Below are 18228 nucleotides of genomic sequence, written 5' to 3' on the forward strand. Positions count from 1 at the left end.
ACTGGCCTCTCTTGGGCTGGGATTGCCAAAGAGACCTTTTGGGAGATGGCATAAACCAGCAGAACAGGGAACAAACGCAGCAGGGTGTGATCTTGAGGGTTAGATTGTTTCTCAGAACTATCTTGAGCAATTTAGGGGGGGGGGATGAAGGGAGAATACTTTGAAGTACATAGAAAATACTTTGATGAAGTTTAATTTTTCTCACCCTCTCCCTAATGTCACGGGTGTAAGAATGGATTGCCCAGAGTTGGGAGGGGACAGAAGTAGAAGGAGTAGTTGAGAGTGATTTAAGGACTGGGCGTGAGGCACGAGAGAGAGAGAGAGAGATGACAGGAGATGTGAGTGGATGTTTTCTGAGAATGGAAGCGATCCCGAGTGGGAGAAAAAATGCCTGGGGCAGGTAAGGAGGAATCCTCTCACCCACAAGTCACATTGGATGCAAAAATTATTATTATTATTTTTAAAAATTACTTTTTTATTCAAAATTAAAACAAAACATGTTATCTAGAAACATATCATCCTTATTTCCCCACTTTTTTCCTCCCTCCCCCCACAGAACCCACCCACCCCCACCCCCGACTTCCCCCAGTTCCAGTCTTTGATTTCTCTAAAAATACTGTTTTCTGCATGTTACACAGATGTATAGATCCTCAAACTATTTAAGTAATAATTATCAATAAAAAGTTTGTGAATGTTTATTCAAAACCAGCCAAGGAGTCCAGTTCGCTTTGTTGCGTCTTCAAATACTTTGTAAAGGGTTCCCATTCATCTCTAAAGACACAGTTATCATTGTCCCGTAGCTTGTATGTCAGTTTTGCCAGTTCCGCATAATCCATCAGTTTTTCTTGCCATGATTCTTTAGTTGGGGTTTCTTCAGTCTTCCATCCTTGTGCTACTAAAACTCTCGCGGCCGTTGTCGCATACATGAAGATGTTTTTCAGCTTTTTTGGCAGATCTTTCCCTACAATCCCTAATAAAAATACTTCAGGTTTTTAAACAAATGTTTTATGGAACATTTTCTTCAATTTGTTAGATATCATTTCCCAATTTTTTTAAATTACCTTACAATCCCACCACATTGAATGCAAATATTAGACCCTATACCCAGGGTGATTTTTGTAGAAAAGGTGCCAAAACTCACCATGAACCCTTGTTCTCTTAAAATGGCAATGGCTCCTACCTGAGAGATGCCGGAACTGAGTTCTGGGGAGTTCTGGCTGAAAAAAAAGCCCTGCCTACGTCCTTTTTATACCCATATAAATAGAGAAGAAGAGGAACAATTTTCCCCACACACACATCTTGATAATATTCAGATATCTTTCAGTTTCGAAATTCACATGAAATTTTGAGGATGGCTTTTTGTTGCAAATTCTTTTTTTGATCTTTAGCAGCAGCTCTAGGATTAAGATATGGTGGAAGTGATGGGATTTTATTTATTTATTTATTGAATTTATATCTCACCCTTTCTCCTGAAGGTGCCCATCATGAAGGCAAAACTGGATGTGTAAGGTCTTAAATTTTCTAAATGTGAGTTTTAAATCTTCTAGTACTGTGGGCCACTCATCTGGTTTGCTTGTGCTTTGCATGTCACCATGTTTGCTTCATGTGATGCTATCTGTGTTATCGAAGGAGCAACTCCCAACTTAATATAAAGAGAGATCTTTATCAAGATTGTTTCACACAGAGCAGTTTTAAGACCCTGGGTTCCTTTCTTCCATGTCTACCTCCTCCTGTCTATCTGTTCAAACTCCTCACCTTGCTATAGCTAGTTTTCCTTTTTTTGATAGCAGCACTGTGCAGCTTTTATTAAGTCACTTGGTTACAGTAATATGTTTAAAACCGACAGATTCTGAAGTGTAGCAGATTCAGCATGAGCATTACAGTGGTACCTCGGGTTAAGTATTTAATTCGTTCCGGAGGTCTGTTCTTAACCTGAAACTGTTCTTAACCTGAAGTACCACTTTAGCTAATGGGGCCTCCTGCTGCCGCTGCGCTGCCTGAGCACGATTTCTGTTCTCATCCTGAAGCAAAGTTCTTAACCCGAGGTATTATTTCTGGGTTAGCGGAGTCTGTAACCTGAAGCGTATGTAACCCGAGGTACCACTGTACACTACATATTTCTTTCACAAATATGTCAGAGCTGAATACAGTACCAGCCATCAGTCCAGGAACAAATGCACTGGAATAGAAGAAATGCAACAAGATAACTACATTGGAAAGACAACATTTTAGAAAAAGAGTGAACATGAAAAGGGAGGGCTCCCCTCTAGCTCCTCAAAGCATGTGTACAGTTGGATCTAACTATACAGCTCTACATCAGTTTTCTAGAAACTTAACAAAAACACTGGCCAATACAGTCTTTGGATATTTAGACAAAGGGGAGAAAGTCAGTTTCCAGGATGAAGTCAGTCGCTTTTGTTGTCACCGGATTCTTTCCCCCCTTCTTTGTTCTTCCATACTTCTTCAATATGCTTGTCTTTCTCTCTCAAGCGCTCCAGTTTAGCAGCCATTTGTGCTTCTCTTGGATAGCTTCCATTTTGTGGGTCAACTTTTCCTCTGCCATTTTGCTGAAGTTGTTGTTTTCTTCAATTGCCTTCTGCAGCACCTCTTTCTCGTGCTCTCGTTTTTCAGCTAGCTGCTTCAACAATTCAGCTTCATGGGCCTTGTGCCTTTCTTCGGCTGCTTCTAGCTTCCTTTGAATTTCTTCCAGCGAGAGATCTTTTTTCTTTGGAGGAGAGAGGGGAAACTCTGGAACAGCTTCTTTTGAAGGAGGGCCAAGTATCAGTTCAAATGCCTGTCCAGAAGCACGTTTTTCTAGTTCTTTCACCTGAATGTCAGAAGAAGCCATGGCTAAAGTAGCTTCCAAAAGAATTTGCTGCAGGAACTCCAATAGGTGAGCACTGCTCTTGTCACTGTGGTGGCTACATACAGACTCCGCTAGTTTTACTTCTGAGCTCCATGCATATTGTTGTGTGTGGAGGTCCCCAAGCCACGCCTCAAAATAATTCACAAATCACATGTAATTTTTGTTTAAGGTTTTTCGCGTAATTTTGGCCACAGCTTTATTAAAATACATAATCTGTGAGTGCTTGCTTAGGCATTGGTTAAGACTATCTGTCTCCCCACCTGGGACAGAACTGACTTTCCGAACTCCATCGGAAGCCAGTGAAGGGAAAACAATGTTGGGGATCAGTTGAGCTGAGTGACAGTCCCTCACCGCTCACCCAACCAGCTCCCCAAGGCTTGCTGGCCCTGGTCCCATTTCAGGGATTGGACGAAATCGTAGCAAGCCCCAGGATTCCTTTAACAGAATTCCCTTCAGCACCATTGGAGGGGCAAGCCCAGCCTATCCTGACCCCTCCTCCACCATTTTTTATAACCAATGCCTAACCGCAACCTTACAAGTTGTGACGAATTGCTAAGTAGTAGGCAAAAACCAAATGGCACCAGCCAATCAGCCAAATGGACAAAATTCCTACTAGGCCCCTGCCCCAATGGCAGACGACCCCATGACAGGCATAGCAAGGTCAACCGGAACACAGGGCAGGCGGGCGGGTGATTCGATGCACTCAGCGAAAGAGAAAGCAAAAGCAGAGTGCCCCAATATTTAAAGCCTTTGGTCCCACCCACCCAATTTGCAACATGCAATTTGCCCCAGCAACCCGGTCATCCAATCATTGCTTCAGGCAATCACCATTTAACCTGCCTGGCAACAGAGGGTTGGCCTGGCAGACCCCACCGCAACACGTGCTCTCATTTCGGGGAGAACACGCTTTATAACATTTGCCATGCAACAATCGCCATGTAAGAGGATGATGGAAAGGCTTTCAAATGAAAACTCAATTCCTTCTGTACTGTAGGGCAGAACATGACAACTGATACTGTATGACAACCAGTTATTAATGTACAGGTTGATGGGGAAAATGAAATAATACAAAGTAGTGGGTGGGAGTCAGGTTGAGACTTGAATGTGAAATATAGAATGATGGCTTAAATATGCCCTGTTCAAAAAACAAAATGTTGGATGAGCAAGCGAAACCAAAGCCTTTGTTTGCCTTGGCAAACCAATGTAACTCGAATGAACAATTTTGGAAATAATAATAATAATAATAATAATAATAATAATAATAATAATTTATTATTTATACCCCGCCCATGTGGCTGGGCCTCCCCAGCCACTCTGGGCGGCTTCCATAGAAACCAAAAATACAGTAAAATATCACACGTTAAAAACTTCCCTGAACAGGGCTGCCTTAAGATGTCTTCTGAATGTCAGGTAGTTGTTTATCGCTTTGACATCTGCTGGAAGGGTGTTCCACAGGGCGGGCGCCACTACCGAGAAGGCCCTCTGGCTGGTTCCCTGTAGCTTTGCTTCTCGCAATGAGGGAACCGCCAGAAGGCCCTCGGCGCTGGACCTCAGCGTCTGGGCAGAATGATGGGGGTGGAGACGCTTCTTCAGGTATACTGGACCGAGGCCGTTTAGGGCTTTAAAGGTCAGCACCAACACTTTGAATTGTGCTCGGAAACGTACTGGGAGCCAATGTAGGTCTTTCAAGACCGGTGTTATATGGTCTCTGCGGCCACCCCCAGTCACCAGTCTAGCTGCCGCATTCTGGATTAGTTGTAGTTTCCGAGTCACCTTCAAAGGTAGCCCCACGTAGAGTGCATTGCAGTAGTCCAAGCGGGAGATAACCAGAGCATGCACCACTCTGGCGAGACAGTCCGCAGGCAGATAGGGTCTCAGCCTACGTACCAGATGGAGCTGGTAAACAGCTGCCCTGGACAGAGATTTGACCTGTGCCTCCATGGACAGCTGTGAGTCCAAAATGACTCCCAGGCTGTGCACCTGGTCCTTCAGGGGCACAGTTACCCCATTCAGGACCAGGGAATCCTCCACACCTGCCCGCCTCCTGTCCACCAAAAACAGTACTTCTGTCTTGTCAGGATTCAACCTCAATCTGTTAGCCACCATCCATCCTCCAACCGCCTCCAGACACTCACACAGGACCTTCACCGCCCTCACTGGTTCTGATTTAAAAGAGAGGTAGTTTGATGAAGTCCTGAGCATTCTCTGTTAGAAAATTGTACACCCCTGTCCAAACTGCATTTTCCAAGACAGTAACTGTCAAACCAGTTTAGCTCTTTCCAGAAACAAGCACACAGTTTTCCCCCCATAAAAAAACAGTTTCTAAAAATATACAGGCGTTCCAAAAGATCTGCTGTGAAATGATCAGTTGTTATGGTTTGAAATCAATGTCCATTCTTTTTCTTTCCAAGTGATATGTGTTATGTAAAGTCCGTTAATTTAAGTGGAGCCTCTGTAAGAAGAGTACCTAACAGAACTGCTAAAATCTAATATATGCTATAAAGCAATATTTTGTAGATTATAGCTCAATTAATACCAGAAAAATAAAAAAATTAGGATTGTCATGAATTTATAAATTCAACAAATAATAAAAAATAATAATGACTCAGTGCCAATTCTTTTGTCATAAAGAAGAAAGTTGCCCGCAAAATATTTAAGTTCATTGATTGTTATCTTTCGCTCTGGTTAATCAAGTCTGTGTAATCTCTTCTTGATTGTGAAAGGTGAACAATTGAGATATTGGTTGGATACAAATTCCCCCAAATTTATTGTCATGTGCTGAAATGGATTTGACTGAGTGTTTTTAAACCAAAAAGATAAAATGCTTGTTTCAAGATACAACTAATCCATTTTAGAATATGTTTCAGGGAGCATTGCACTCTTCCTAAACAGTGGTACATGGCCAGTTTCCTTGTAAAGGAGACACAGTGGTCTTTTATAGTTTTTATAATACTTGTTTTTTTTCTAATTATAAAAGTGGAGCCTGTAGGAGGATAAAAACTGTTGCCATTCGACAACTTCTCTGGAATTTGTTGGGGAGTCATCACAGACCAGATAAAATTGCTCTGGAACCAAGACTGACCTCTGGGCTTCCAGTTATCCAAAAATATTTTGGCTGCCTTGTGGCCACAATATTACGTGGGGCGTGTAGTTTGTTGTTGTTGTTTAGTCGTTTAGTCGTGTCCGACTCTTCATGACCCCATGGACCAGAGCACGCCAGGCACTTCTGTCTTCCACTGTCTCCTGCAGTTTGGTCAGACTCATGTATGTAGCTTCGAGAACACTGTCCAACCATCTCGTCCTCTGTCGTCCCCTTCTCCTTGTGCCCTCCATCTTTCCCAACATCAGGGGCTTTTCCAGGGAGTCTTCTCTTCTCATGAGGTGGCCAAAGTATTGGAGCCTCAGCTTCACGATCTGTCCTTCCAGTGAGCACTCAGGGCTAATTTCCTTCAGAATGGATGCGTTTGATCTTCTTGCAGTCCATGGGACTCTCAAGAGTCTCCTCCAGCACCATAATTCAAAAGCATCAATTTTTCGGCGATCAGCCTTCTTTATGGTCCAGCTCTCACTTCCATACATCACCACTGGGAAAACCATGGCTTTAACTATACGGACCTTTGTTGGCAAGGTGATGTCTCTGCTTTTTAAGATGCTGTCTAGGTTTGCCATCGCCTTTCTCCCAAGGAGCAGGCGTCTTTTAATTTCGTGACTTCTGTCACCATCTGCATTGACCATGGAGCCCAAAAAAGTAAAATCTCTCATTTCCTCCATTTCTTCCCCTTCTATTTGCCAGGAGGTGATGGGACCAGTGGCCATGATCTTCGTTTTTTTGATGTTGAGCTTCAGACCATATTTTGCGCTCTCCTCTTTCACCCTCATTAAAAGGTTCTTTAATTCCTCCTCACTTTCTGCCATCAAGGTTGTGTCATCTGCATATCTGAGGTTGTTGATATTTCTTCCGGCAATCTTAATTCCGGTTTGGGATTCATCCAGCCCAGCCTTTCGCATGATGAATTCTGCATGTAAGTTAAATAAGCAGGGAGACAATATACAGCCTTGCCGTACTCCTTTCCCAATTTTGAACCAATCAGTTGTTCCATATCCAGTTCTAACTGTAGCTTCTTGTCCCACATAGAGATTTCTCAGGAGACAGATGAGGTGATCAGGCACTCCCATTTCTTTAAGAACTTGCCATAGTTTGCTGTGGTCGACACAGTCAAAGGCTTTTGCATAGTCAATGAAGCAAAAGTAGATGTCTTTCTGGAACTCTCTAGCTTTCTCCATAATCAAGCGCATGTTTGCAATTTGGTCTCTGGTTCCTCTGCCTCTTCTAAATCCAGCTTGCACTTCTGGGAGTTCTCGGTCCACATACTGCTTGAGCCTTCCTTGTAGAATTTTAAGCATAACTTTGCTAGCGTGTGAAATGAGTGCAATTGTGTGGTAGTTGGAGCATTCTTTGGCACTGCCCTTCTTTGAGATTGGGATGTAGACCGATCTTCTCCAATCCTCTGGCCACTGCTGTGTTTTCCAAACTTGCTGGCATATTGAGTGTAGCACCTTAACAGCATCATCTTTTAAAATTTTAAGTAGTTCAGCTGGAATACAATCACTTCCACTGGCCTTGTTATTTGCAGTGCTTTCTAAGGCCCATTTGACTTCACTCTCCAGGATGTCTGGCTCAAGGTCAGCAACCACACTACCGGGGGTGTACGAGCCATCCATATCTTTCTGATATAATTCCCCTGTGTATTCTTGCCACCTCTTCTTGATGTCTTCTGCTTCTGTTAGGTCCTTACCACTTTTGTCCTTTATTATGGTAATCTTTGTACGAAATGTCCCTTTCATATCTCCAATTTTCTTGAACAAATCTCTGGTTCTTCCCATTCTGTTGTTTTCCTCTATTTCTTTGCATTGCTCGTTTAAGAAGGCCTTCTTGTCTCTCCTTGCTATTCTTTGGAAATCTGCATTCAATTTCCTGTATCTTTCACTATCTCCCTCACATTTTGCTTGCCTTCTCTCCTCCGCTATTTGTAAGGCCTCGTTGGACAGCCACTTTGCTTTCTTGCATTTCCTTTTCATTGGGATGGTTTTCGTTGCTGCCTCCTGTATAATGTTGTGAGCCTCCATCCATAGTTCTTCAGGCACTCTGTCCACCAAATCTAAATCCTTAAACCTGTTCCTCACTTCCACTGTGTATTCATAAGGGATTTGACTTAGATTGTATCTTACCGGCCCAGTGGTTTTTCCTACTTTCTTCAGTTTAAGCTTGAATTTTGCTATAAGAAGCTGATGATCTGAGCCGCAGGGCGTGTAGTTTAAATAACTTTTAATATTATACAGAAACTGATTGGCACATGCTGTATCTGATCCTAATCTGAATCTGTAACCCATGTCGTAACCCATGCTGGGATTTTAGGATGAAGGGTGGGCAATAAATAAATAATAATGAAATAATAATAAAAAAGACGCAGTACACTTCTAAGTATTAAAGCTGCCTGCAAAATTGTTTTTCTTTGTTTTGTGTTACGATGGGGCAGACTCAAAATCATTTATTATTATTATTGCTATGATTTGGTGAGGTGAGCTCACAAAGGCAAAATCAGAGAACTCCAGTAGTAGTGGGAAAGGTGAACAAGGCTAGATTTAAATGTGTATAAATAAAACAAAACCTTACCATTCTTCCTGGATGCCAAAGATCTTGCAGAAATTATCCATTCACACCATTGGTGAACCTAGTTAAGTAGTCACTTATGCACACAATGAATCTTCAGTATCAGTGATGTTCCTGACACCTTCAATGATGAGCTTTAGCTGCTAAAAAAACAAAAACGCTAATAAGGAAGCAAATACACAGAAAGGTACTTCTATGGTACTTCTTAGAACACCCTAATCCTTCTCACATTCTTAAGAGAGTGCAGCAAACCATTCACATTCTCTGACACAGTTTCTGAACTCATAAACAATAATACAAAACCCAAATAGTGGTAAGGTCAGGCCAGTAAAGACATACCCTCCAACATTTCTCCGGTGAAAATAGGGATGTCCTATTCAATAATAATAATAATAATAATAATAATAATAATAATAATAATATCATTTGTCAATGACAAACCTTAGACAGCATCTTAAAAAGCAGAGACATCACCCTGCCAACAAAGGTCCGTATAGTAAAAGCTATGGTTCTCCCAGTAGTGATGTATGGAAGTGAGAGCTGGACCATAAAGAAGGCTGATCGCCGAAGAATTGATGCTTTTGAATTATGGTGCTGGAGGAGACTCTTGAGAGTCCCATGGACTGCAAGAAGATCAAACCTATCCATTCTGAAGGAAATCAGCCCTGAGTGCTCACTGAAAGGACAGATCCTGAAGCTGAGACTCCAATACTTTGGCCACCTCATGAGAAGAGAAGACTCCCTGGAAAAGACTCTGATGTTGGGAAAGATGGAGGGCACAAAGGGACGACAGAGGGCGAGATGGTTGGACAGTGTTCTCAAAGCTACCAGCATGAATTTGACCAAACTGCGGGAGACAGTGGAAGACAGGAGTGCCTGGCGTGCTCTGGTCCATGGGGTCACGAAGAACCGGACACGACTAAACGACAACAACAATATCATTTGTACCTACCCATCTGACCAGGTTCCCCCAGCCACTCTTGGCAGCATAAAATATGCATAAAACATAAGAAAACACTAAAAAATTTTTAAAAATTCTCTCTTTACAGGGCTGCCTTCAGATATCTTCTAAAGGTTGTGTAGTTACTTATCTCCTTGGCTGAAGGGTCGCATAACTCCACACCCTCCAAAATTTCTTAGATGAAAATAGGCATGTCCTAAGGAAAGCGGGAGATTCCGGGATCAAATCAGAAACTTGGACAGCTTCTGTAAATCCAGGACTGCTTCTGGAAAATAGGGACACTTGGAGGGTTTTTAAAGAGCTATAACACTTGTGTTCTCATTTTGTATGGGCCACTAAGAAAGGTGAGGGGCAGTGTGAGATACTTCAACTTTCAGTATATTGGCACTTTAGGGGCAAGCCAGCACCAATGATTTTATTCTTTCCGAAATCTGCATTCTGCAGATTACCTACGGCGCTTTGTGACATGGCAGTTATTCTTCTCTCTGTTTTTAAAAAATTATTATTAATTTTTATTGAAAATTTCAGCATAACAATTTATCAAAGACATATCATTCTCATTTCTTCTCCCTATTTCCCCCTCCTTCCTCCCCAAGAAAGAACCCCCCCACCCCGCTCTGACTTCCCTCAGCTCCTCTCTCTGGTTTTTCAACATATGTTATTCCCTGCATGTTATAAAATTCTAAAGATCCTTAAATTATCTGTCTGTATATTACCAATAATAAATTTGTGTTTGTTTATTCAAAACCTGCCAAGGAGTCCAGTTCATTTTGTTGTTTCTTTAAGTACTTTGTAAAAGGTTCCCATTCTTCCTTAAAGTCACAGTTGTCCTTATCACAGAGACTGTGTGTCAATTTCGCCATTTCCACATAGTCCATCAATTTCTCTTGCCACAGTTCTTTTGTCGGGATTTCTTCATTCTTCCATCCTTGTGCTATTAAGACTCTTGCCGCCGTTGTCGCATACATAAATATGTTCTTCAATTTCTTTGGCAGGTCTTTTCCTACAATCCCTAACAAAATTTCTTCTCTCTGTTTTGAGAGACTGTTCTTTGAACAGGCAATTCCTCATTCTTCTCTTCCGGCACCTTTACAAGAGAACTCGAAGAACCTCATGAGACATTAATAAAAAAAAGATGTTGTATTGCACTTCACTGTTTGTTCACTTTCTACCTTTGCTTCCTAATGTAAGACCAGTGCTATTTTCCTAGAAAAAGAGGTGCCGTAACTCATCGTGAACTTCTCCCTTGTCGTCTTAGAATGGCAATGGTGGCCACCTGAGAGGTGCTGGGGGAAAAAGCCCTGCATCAGATCTCTCATAATCAAACATCGTTATGAGGAAAGTACGAATTGCTAGCACTGGGTTACTATAGTTTATTTACAGATCCCCATTCGAGTTTCCGCAATCATTATTTTTTTGGGAACATTCTCTTGTCACTCTAGCTTAGCATCAAAGTCAACTGGCATCAAAGCCTTTCCTGATTGCCCTGAACTCTGCTAGAACGTGCCAAGTAGCTGGGCGGACCACTTAGGCTACTTGCCAAGTGCCGTCAGTTGGACTTGTTTTGCCAGTCCTTGATGGTAGACTCAAACACTGCCAGGAGTTGCCAGCAGAGAATTGCAGGCAAGCAGTGGATTTGCCTGCCCAATTCCAGTTCTAAAAACCCATTCTTTTTGAAGCAGATAGTGGATATTGGCGTAGCTGTGAACTTTCAGATTGAAAATAAGGGATCAGTAGCCTTGAAAATGGGACGCGGGTGGCGCTGTGGGTTAAACCACAGAGCCTAGGGCTTGCCGATCATAAGGTCGGCGGTTCGAATCCCCGCGACGGGGTGAGCCCTCTTTCAGTCCCTGCTCCTGCCAACCCAGCAGTTCGAAAGCATGTCAAAGTGCAAGTAGATAAATAGGTACTGCTCCGGCGGGAAGGTAAACGGCGTTTCCGTGCGCTGCTCTGGTTCCCCAGAAGCAGCTCAGTCATGCTGGCCGCATGACCTGGAAGCTGTACGCCGGCTTCCTTGGCCAACAAAGCGAGATGAGCGCCGCAACCCCAGAGTCGGCCACGACTGGACCTAATGGTCAGGGGTCCCTTTACCTTTACCTTAGCCTTGAAAATAAGGTATCAGCAGCCTCATCTGTCCCGGGGACAGTCTACGGGATATCTAACAATCCGGGAGAGCAGCGGGCGGGAAGCAGCGGGAAACGGCGCTGGAATAAGGGAATTTCCCGCAAAAAAGGGGAAGGTTGACAGCTATGAATATTGGGGAAGTCTCTAATATGTTCGGTCTAGTTGGAACTTAGCTTTAGTTTGGGTTTGTTTGACTCTTGACCTTAAATAATAAAAATAAATAAATGAGTGAGCCCAGTTCTACGCACATCGTATGACTTACCAAACAAAATATAGCCTTCCAACCATACAATCATAGAGCTGGAAGAGACCATGAGCATGTTGTTGTTGTTGTTTAGTCGTTTAGTCGTGTCCGACTCTTCCTGACCCCATGGACCAGAGCACGCCAGGCACTCCTGTCTTCCACTGCCTCCCACAGTTTGGTCAAACTCATGTTCGTAGGTTCGAGAACACTGTCCAACCATCTCGTCCTCTGTCGTCCCCTTCTCCTTGTGCCCTCCATCTTTCCCAACATCAGGGTCTTTTCCAGGGAGTCTTCTAATCTAGTCCAAATCCCTGCAATGCAGGAATATCCCATATGGGGCTTGAACCTGTGACCTTGACATTATCAGCACCACACTCCAACCCACTGAGCTATCCAGTATGCATAATGCATGGAAGCTTACCAGCCTGGATAGCTCAGTTGGTTAGAGGCCCTGGTGCTAATAAGGACAAAGTTGCAGGTTTGATTCCCGTATGGGACAGCTGCACAGTCCTGCATTGCAGGTGGCTGATGATCCTCTAGGTCCCGTCCAACTCTACAATTCTATGATTCTAGGAGCTGATAAACCACAGTCTTTTTGTTACTAGATCTGTGCCAAAAACAATTAGCTCAGCCCTTTTCCAGGTATTTGCTGGGGGTAAAATAAAGACCCCACCTGGAGGTGTGATTAAAAAGGTAAAGGTAAAGGACCCCTGACAGTTAAGTCCAGTTGAGAATGACTCTGGGGTTGCGGCGCTCATCTCGCTTTACAGGCCGAGGGAGCCAACGTTTGTCCACAGACAGTTTTTCTGGGCCATGTGGCCAGCATGACTAAGCCGCTTCTGGTGAAATCAGAGCAGCGCACGGAAACGCCGTTTACATTCCCGCCGGAGTGGTACCTATTTATCTACTTGCACTTTGACGTGCTTTTGAACTGCTAGGTTGACAGGAGCAAGGACAGAGCAACGGGAGCTCACCCCATCCCGGGGATTCGAACCGCCGACCTTCCGATCGGCAAGTCCTAGGCTCTGTAGTTTACACCACAGCGCCACCCTAGAGGTGGGATAAATGTCCTGCCAAATTTCCATGGCTTTTGGAGGGTGTTGTCATTTAATGCACTGAACTTTAAGAGATGGTTGAGGAGCTTTTTTAGTTTGTTTGTCTTGCTTGAACTGAAGTGAGGAAGAAGAAGCCCTCGCAACCAAGATAACTTGCAAATGCGAGGCTCCCTGAGCCTACCTGCTGGAGCAATTCTTCACTGCGGTCCACATTCAGCGTATAAAGGCCAGCTGAGCCTGACCCCGGGACCACAGTCATCCGGAGAACACCCCTCCCTTCCCCCCTGATTTTATAACATTTTCAGTTTGTATGCTAACTTCTCTTTCAATGGAGTTTTCAAAGGATATGGGTGGCGCTGTGGTCTAAACCATTGAGCTTCTTGAGTTTGCCGATCAGAAGGTTGGCGGTTCGAATCTCCACGACGGGGTGAGCTCCCGTTGTTCAGTCCCAGCTCCTGCCAACCTAGCAGTTCGAAAGCACGCCAGTGCAAGTAGATAAGTAGGTACCGCTCCGGCGGGAATGTAAATGGCATTTCCGTGCCCTCTGGTTTCTGTCACGGTGTTCTGTTGCACCAGAAGCGGTTTAGTCATGCTGGCCACATGACCTGGAAAGCTGTCTGGGGACAAACGCCGGCTCCCTTGGCCTGAAAAGCAAGATGAGCGCCACAACCCCACAGTCGCCTTTGACTGGACTTAACCGTCCAGGGGTCCTTTACCTTTACCTTTTTTCAATGGAGTTTGCTTCTCCTGTGAGGGCAGAACTGCCTTGGCAAACACAAATTCCCAAACCTGATTTTTGACAGTTCATGAAAGTGCAGGAGTGGAGGGATATGTCAAGATGCTTAACCCTTCTCTTCCTTGGTTTGGCTGAGAGGCAGTGACTGGTCCAAGGTCACCCAGGGAGTTGCATGGCTGAGTGAAGATTTGAACCCTTGTCTCCTAGGTTTTGGTCCAACACACTAACCACTAGACCACACTGCTTCACATTATTGTTAATATACTGTTGATTGAATCTGGGGAAATGCTGTTGCTTTATGTTATGTACTGTATTCCACCTCTTTAGGAATGATTTATTCATTCTTATTTCTTATTCACCATAGTTAGTGAACAAAGGACTGTATGCTGCAATCCCTTAGCTGGGAGTAAGTCTTATCAATCCAGTGGATGAAACTTTTTTCTGAGTTGACATGTGTAGGATTGCTGTGTGAAACGGCAGTTATCTGCACATCTCTCTGTGTGTAAGTGTGACTGAACTTGGTTGGACTTTTTTCTAAGTAAACATTAGATAGGATCAGGCTGCACGTTGTCATACCAAAATACTCAGGTTTAAAGTATGAAACAAACCAAGGGTCAGGTTTAAAATCTCCAGGTTTAAAAATACATGCCATGAAGCAATATAAAGATAACCTGGAAGATTGCAACAGAGGAAAAATCTGATAAGAAGCCCAATAAATGTTTACCTTCCATACATTCTAGTCAGATGCAGAGAATTTATAAATAGGAACATCACTGTATCAAAGTGTGTGGGTCAAGGGCAGTACCATATATTTTTCCATTAAGTCTATCAGTAATAAAAAGCTGTGTGTTTTACCAATAAACTTCTTTTTTTAAAAAAGGAAACGAACTTTGCCCCATAGTATCAAGGTCTTTCTTTTACATGTCAGCAGAAAAAGATGCATAATTACAAATTTATATATGACCAGTCACACCTGTTGCCTTTAGGTTAGAAAGTTCCATTTCTATGGAAGTTCCATTTCTATGGAAGGCAGCCCTGTTCAGGGAAGTTTTTAATCTGTGATATTTTAGTGTATTTTTGGTTTTCTATGGAAGCCGCCCAGAGTGGCTGGGGAAACCCAGCCAGATGGGCGGGGTACAAATAATAAATTATTATTATTATTATTATTAGTAGTAATTACATATTTGTTGACTAGATGGAAACATTTTCTGAGTGATACTCTGCAGTGAATTAACATAGTAATGCCAGTACTTTCCTAAAATGTGTCAATATTTTAGTATTATTGAGACTATGATCACAAATTGTGTACCGTGCAATATTACTTGCAATTGCTTATTCCACCAAATAATGGTTTAAGTTCTAAAGCAGAGCACAGCTCAAGCCCCAGTAACGTTCTACACTTGGTTAGGCAGTGATATAATTTGTCCAAACCAGAGCGTGCACATGCATAATAAACTCTGAGACTAACTAGGTGGATGGGCTCTTAAAAACGATGCAGTCAGACATTTAAAAATATCTTTTAAAAAGTGATAGTTCAACTATGCCTTATCCAAAATACTTTAAAATAGAAAGAAAAAAGAGGGACTTTGAGCTTTTCCTGGCTGGTGTCACTTTATCTATATGGTGATAAAAGTCTGGGCCAAGGTTCTGGTTGTTGACCTCAAGTGAATCTTCCACACTTTAATTCCTGATCTGGCAAGTTTCAAGAATAGAATGTTTCTGGTTGTCATGTCATAATCCTGCCCTAATCACATGAATCATCAGAATAATCTGATAAGACTTCCGTTTTTTCTTCAAGTGCATGTAGATAAAGCATTTGATGGGTTTATATTTTCATGCAATATATAAGTATAATGTGTGTGTATGCACGCCACTCCTAGGGCCAAACTAGGCAGCATGACAGTTTGCAATTTTATTTTCCGTTTTTGAAAAATTTCTACACTGTCCTTGGGTCCCAGGGCAGCTTCCAAAATAAAAACCCTAACATAAAATAAAAGCCATGTTGAAAAAATATATGCTACGTCTATTCAATCATGATAACAGTAGCATGAGATGGGCTTGGTTTAAAAACAGATGGATGCAGCAGGCAAAAATAATTTAAAAAGTAGAATAAAAACAGAATAAAAGTACAGTGGAATAACACAAGACTTTGTCATCCTTCTGAAACGCAAAGGAAAAGTGGCAACTAAGCCTATTTTGGGAGGTAGTTCTGCAGTCTGGGTGCCAATATCAAGAAGGTCTGCACTCCCTTTCCCATCAATAATACCTTCAAAGATGAAAATAATACTATAATATAACACAACAACAACTCATCACAAATCACTCATTTGTCGGCCATTACTAATAGCAGCAGCTAATCCATTTGTCTAACTGGGTATTTCCTCCAGAGACCCACCCAAAAAGATGCATCTTGCCCAAACACATAAGGCTATAAAGGAGATGGGAACAGATCATTGTCCTGAATGGGGTAACTATGCCCCTGAAGGACCAGGTGTGCAGCCTGGGAGTCATTTTGGACTTACAGCTGTCCATGGAGGTGCAGGTCAATTCTGTATCCAGGGAAGCTGTCTACCAGCTCCACCTGGTACGCAGGCTGAGACCCTACCTGCCCGCAGACTGTAACGACAGAGTGGTGCATGCTCTGGTTATCTCCCGCTTGGACTACTGCAATGCGTTCTATGTGGGGCTACCTTTGAAGGTGACCCGGAAACTACAACTAATCCAGAATGCGGCAGCTAGACTGGTGACTGGGAGCGGCCGCCGAGACCATATCACACCGGTCCTGAAAGACCTACATTGGCTCCCAGTATGTTTCCGAGCACAATTCAAAGTGTTGGTGCTGACCTTTAAAGCCCTAAATGGCCTCAGCCCATTATACCTGAAGGAGCGTCTCCATCCCCATCATTCTGCCCAGACGCTGAGGTCCAGCGCTGAGGGCATTCTGGCGGTTCCCTCGCTGCAAGAAGCAAAGCTACAGGGAACCAGGCAGAGGGCCTTCTCGGTAGTGGTGTCCGCCCTGTGGAATGCCCTCCCATCAGATGTCAAAGAAATAAACAACTACCTGATATTTAGAAGACATCTGAAGGCAGCCCTGTTTAGGGAAGTTTTTAATGTGTGACATTTTAATGTGTTTTTAATCTTTGTTGGAAGCCTCCCAGAGTGGCTGGGGAAATCCAGCCAGATGGGCGGGGTACTACTACTACTACTACTACTACTACTAATAATAATAATTTGTTGTTGTTGTTGTTATCATCCTGTTCAGAAGGCAGGGAGTTACACGTGCAAGGAGCCATTACCAAAAAGGCTCTTCCCCGGACCCCTACACTACATGCTTATCCTGTGTTGTGGTCACTAGGTAAAGGTAAAGGGACCCCTGACTATTAGGTCCAGTCGTGACTGACTCTGGGGTTGCGGCGCTCATCTTGCTTTATTGGCCGAGGGAGCCGGCGTACAGCTTCTGGGTCATGTGGCCAGCATGACTAAGCTGCTTCTGGCGAACCAGAGCAGCGCACGAAAACGCTGTTTACCTTCCCGCCGGAGTGGTACCTATTTGTCAACTTGCACTTTGATGTGCTTTCGAACTGCTAGGTTGGCAGGAGCAGGGACTGAGCAACGGGAGCTCACCCCGTCGCAGGGATTCGAACCGCCGACCTTCTGATCGGCAAGTCCTAGGCTCTGTGGTTTAATCCACAGCGCCACCCGCGTCCCCGTTGTGGTCACTAGGAGGTCCTTAATTGCTAATCTTACAGCATAGGCAGATTGATATTGAAGAAGGCATTATTGTAGATATTCAGATCACATGCTAGTTAGGGCTTTAAACATCAAGGTAAGTGCCTTTAATTGGAACGCAGAAAACATCAGTGTAGCTGCTTTAAGACAGAGACCATATGCCTGCAGCCCGCTCTCCCATCAGCAATTTGAACTAGTCGCACGGCTAGCATCCCTGACAGATGGCTGTCCAACCTGAACACCTCAAGTGAAGGAGAACACAGCACCTTTTGAGAGAGTTATTTCATTGTCAAATAGCTCCTACTGTCAGGAAACTTATGCCAATGTTCAGCCAAAACCTCCTCTGCTGCAATTTACAATCTACCTTTGGGAATGACAGAGAAAAGTCTGCTCCATCTTCTGCGTTGCGGTCCTTCAGATATTTGAAGACCGCTATTATGTCCTCTCTTAATCTTGGATTTTGAATCCCTTGTCTCCCTGGTTCTTCTTCTGTGTACCTGATGCAACTGGTGATTATCCTTCTTAAAATGTGGTACCCAGAAGTAGAAATAGTGCTTCAGATAAAGGACGGGGGGACAATTCAGCTCAGTTTAAAGATTTAAAGATGAACGTATTCACACTTTCCAAAACAATACACGAAGCAAAATACAGCGGTCCTTTGAAATCCAATCTTCTCAGAATTTTGAAATGCAGTTCTCCTGCCAAGTGATGTGCTCCAAAATGCATATACTAAGGTAAAGTGTGCATAGCAATGCATACATTAGTGAAAACAACATTCAAAAATGCATAATATTGGGGAAGATCGCTTGCAAAAACATGTATATTATGCAAAATTGCAATAT

At 43.3% G+C, this 18228-nt stretch overlaps 1 long non-coding RNA gene and 1 pseudogene across 2 annotated transcripts in view; both read right to left on the minus strand.

Annotated features, from left to right (window-relative positions):
- The window catches only part of LOC310770301, a 103977-nt gene that overhangs the window by 44980 nt on the left and 40769 nt on the right, over positions 1-18228 (minus strand). The window lies entirely within an intron of this gene.
- LOC310770282 (stathmin-like) lies at positions 2353-2933 on the minus strand (annotated as a pseudogene). The gene has a single exon. The product of its transcript is annotated as a stathmin-like (transcript).

This window comes from Podarcis filfolensis, assembly GCF_964270895.1.
Source record: "Podarcis filfolensis genome assembly, chromosome: 9".
Lineage (NCBI taxonomy): Eukaryota > Metazoa > Chordata > Lepidosauria > Squamata > Lacertidae > Podarcis > Podarcis filfolensis.